The following is a 4,039-nucleotide window of genomic DNA, read 5'->3' on the forward strand; positions in this document are numbered from 1 at the left end:
TCTCATTCAGTTTAGGGCAATGCAACAACAGCAAGCGGCCCAGTAGGCAATTTTAAATGAAAACAGTACAAAAACAATAGCAAAAGCACACCCACGCACACTAATTGATATTATTTTAATGGCAAAAGTTTGAGAGCATATTTAAGAACATACGAGTTCGGTAGTGCCATGCTATTTCAGTAATTCTGTATAGGAAAGTAACCGGTATTTGCATTCTAGACTCAATGGTCATTACTACTAAATTTTCAAAGTTATGTTTAAAAAAAATTTCAGGTTAAGATTACATATATAGCATCTAACTTCACAAATCCTTAAAGGCTAATTAAGGCCATGTTCGAGTTCGAGTAAATTGGGGTAAAGTAAATTGAAACATCCTAGGAATTTTTTGCACTGCATTTAAGTAAATATTTATTTATTTATTTATTGCACTTATTTATTGTTTTTAGTTAAAAGTTTTCAAATTTATTTATTTATTAAATTTTCAAAGTGGCAACACCTAATTTACCTAATTTCTATCTTATTTACCCTACTCGAAATACCAACATTCGCTGCCATACCGACATAATTTAATATTTCCCACAATTTACCATCAATTTACTCGATTTGGCACACGGCCTAAGTAGTTTCGCTTAGGCCGCTTATATATCTGCTAAATAGTCTTCATAGTATACATAGTCTTCTTGGTTACAAAATACATATATTTATTACATACATACATATTCAAGCTTTATAAGATAAGTGTATATTAGGATCAAGAAAATAATCCTGATTATTGTAAAAGACGATTATAAGAGGACATATTGGAAAATGGAAAAATTTGAAAAAATGTACTATTAGTATATATTAAGATTTGTAGATTTTGCTGTGATGAGGAAGAGTGTATGGAACATCTGATCAGCAACTATGATACATTATGGTACAGAAGAAATGAAATTTTAGGTGGATACTAACTAGAGAATGAAGACCTTCGAAAATTTGCTCCGAAGGAGCTGGTGCGACTTCTCAAGATACTAAATGTCTAAGTACAAAGGGGTAGACAATAGATCAAGCTGGTCGCAGTGCATAGGGACCCAAAACTCCTTAATGCCATTGATCATATTAAGATCAAAGAAGCCGTCATCCTGGTTGTTAAATACATTAAATTTTAAACACATAAAATTAAATAAATTTAGTTTTTAAACTTATTAAGTAAAAATACTCGAATACGCGTTGTATGGTCAACCAAATATCAATTAATTAATTGGAAATTTTTGTTGTTATTTCTTCATTATTGTTCAAACCCTTTTAATTTCTTTTCGTCATAAGACGCGTCACATTTGACAAAAAAATTAACATCTTAGATAGTTTTTTTTTGATATCGTATGGCATTTTGGATTAGTAAATCTGGATTTACTCTCAATCATTTTTAGAATAATCTTACGTTTTTGTAAAAGTGTTAGTAGACATTCCTATATTTTATAAATACTTACATATATCAAATCACACCACACTTCTTTTGTCAAGTCACATAAAATAGCTGTTAATTTCAGGGTAATCTTGCTACTCTGGCAAAATATCTAAATTGATCTCGAGTGTTACATATTTGCCTTGAGATTTACTAATCAAGATTGAAAACTGAACTAAAAGTTAATCTCTATTAAAAAAGTTACCCCAGATTTACCAACCAAAAACGGCAATAATATGCTTGCCGTTATGTATTTAGTCCTACATATAGACGACATTCTTCCTCTCTTTCCACCTTCTATAATTTGGATTTTGTATTTTTCTAAAAAATTAGAATGTGGGAAAATTCCAGTAATCCTAAACTATACAAACGAATTACAAGTCAAGAGCCAAGAATAGATCAAATGATGACCATTTACTAGAAGCGTTTACCTCTTTATCATTTAAAGAGAGTATTTTGAAAACTTATTCAAAGATAAAGCGAAAGTTTAAAATGATCTGATAGATTTTAGTTAGTTTTGAAATCCACTCATGTATACGTCACTGGCCAGTCTAAAAGATGAAACAAAATAAGAGTTAACAAGAACTTTAAAACCTGGAAATTATAGTAAGTTTATCTGTAATACATAGCGAAGTATAAGCTTTCATAAGCGTATAAAGCAAATATGCTCTTGGAAAATGAGAGGAAAATTCTTAAGAGAATATATGACCCAGCTCTATTATGATATTGGAGAAAAAAGAAGTATTATAGAAAATTATCTTATATCTAAGAGTTTGGAATGGAATGGTAGCGAGCGTGCCTCTAAGAAAGCATACCAAGCAAGTGCCAATATACCTAAGCAATAACAATCGTACAGATTAGTGGACTTAGCCAAACTGCATCCAAATTGGTGGGCCTAGATGAAATATAATTCAATCAAAGTATGTAAAGCAATATCTGGAAAAAATAGATTTTATTCGGAAAGAAATTTCAATGTTCTGATATTAATATATTTAATTTATAAAATCTATATAGCTATCATAAAATCGACATGGGTAGAACACAATATATTTAAATAAGCTAATAAGAGTTTACTAGAGATATTTTAAAGAGATATTTTAAAATGCGATATTGGTTAAATGACACAATGTAATAGTATTATAGAAAAAATCAGAAGCACATAATAATACTTCGAATGTGTGCATTTATAAATCTATATATAAGACCCTTTGAAGTCATAATTTGAAACAAGATCGTATCTAATTACAAATGGAGCGCAAATTTCTCCAATATATTATCTATATCTTAATATCAAATCTTAATATCAAATCTTAATATCAAATAATGTTGTTTAAGATAGAAATGACAATAATAAAACTATACCTGGTCATTGAAATTCAGTTCGGGAGATTATGAGGAATCGACTCAAAATACAATTTGTGAGTTGTAGCCATAATGATCGTCTAAGTATGGAGTATATTCTACAGTAATTATGACATTGAATTCTTAAAGTCATATTGTTTAGTTCATTTCAATCATTTTGTGACATTTTTTGAGATGGTTAATCAAAAACCATCATATACTTACCATCATAAAAAGTGGTAGTCAGACTTTCCTGTATTAACGCACCATCTCTATTTTCTTCCGAACTCTCTCAAATTATCTCTTTACTGTGAACTGTCAACAAATGTGGCACTTATCATGTGTAGAGCTTATTCATAACTTAATTTTCATGTAATATTTTTCATATGCGATCAAGCAAGACTCTGACAGCTCTAGCAAGCTAAGTTGCTGAGTCCACATTTAAATGAAATCACCCACTTCTAATTCTACTCCACTTGGTGTAGAACTACCATTGCTTTAGAGTACCCAATACTCGTTTTTAAGCGTACCGGTCTTGAGATACAGACAAGGATTTTATCTTTCATCTTAACGATTGACCTTACGGACTTAAGATTAAGATAACTTCAAAAGAAAACTTTTCAAAAAGCACTTATTTTAATTGATTACCTTAATATCAAGCAGCTACCTGAAATAGTAGACATAAGTATAGAAGAACGATTGGAGTACTGAACTAAAAGAGAGAAGCAGAAGATCGGAACAGATGGAGGCAGATCGTGACGGAGGCCACGGTTCACACTGGACGGTAGTGCCAAATAAGAAGAAGAAGTTTTCTATATAAAAAGAATTTCTGTTATGTAGTTATATATGTATATTTTTCGTAGCATTTTTTATGTTAAAATTCTGACGTCTGAAATGACAGATTGAGAACAAATCTAGATTTGCCAATCAAAAATGACATAAGTGACCATGAAAGTGTATCACCATCTAATTAACTTAATCACTACTTTTCGATAATACCTTTGGATATTAAATAAAGATGATCAATGAAGTGAAAAATATAGTTAATATGTAATAATGGATATATGTAATGTGGATGGTGTGTATAGAAGTTTGATGAGTCATATCACCTTTATTTATTTATACCTATATTTTTTCTAAGGTGAACAGCCATAACAATCAGAAAACTTAAAGAACGTTCTTCTAAGTACATATAAATATACATACATATATATATATTTCAATGCCCTTCTCTGATAGGGTGACCAGATTATA

Source organism: Teleopsis dalmanni, chromosome 1 (genome assembly GCF_002237135.1).
Source record: "Teleopsis dalmanni isolate 2A chromosome 1, ASM223713v2, whole genome shotgun sequence".
NCBI classification, from domain to species: domain Eukaryota; kingdom Metazoa; phylum Arthropoda; class Insecta; order Diptera; family Diopsidae; genus Teleopsis; species Teleopsis dalmanni.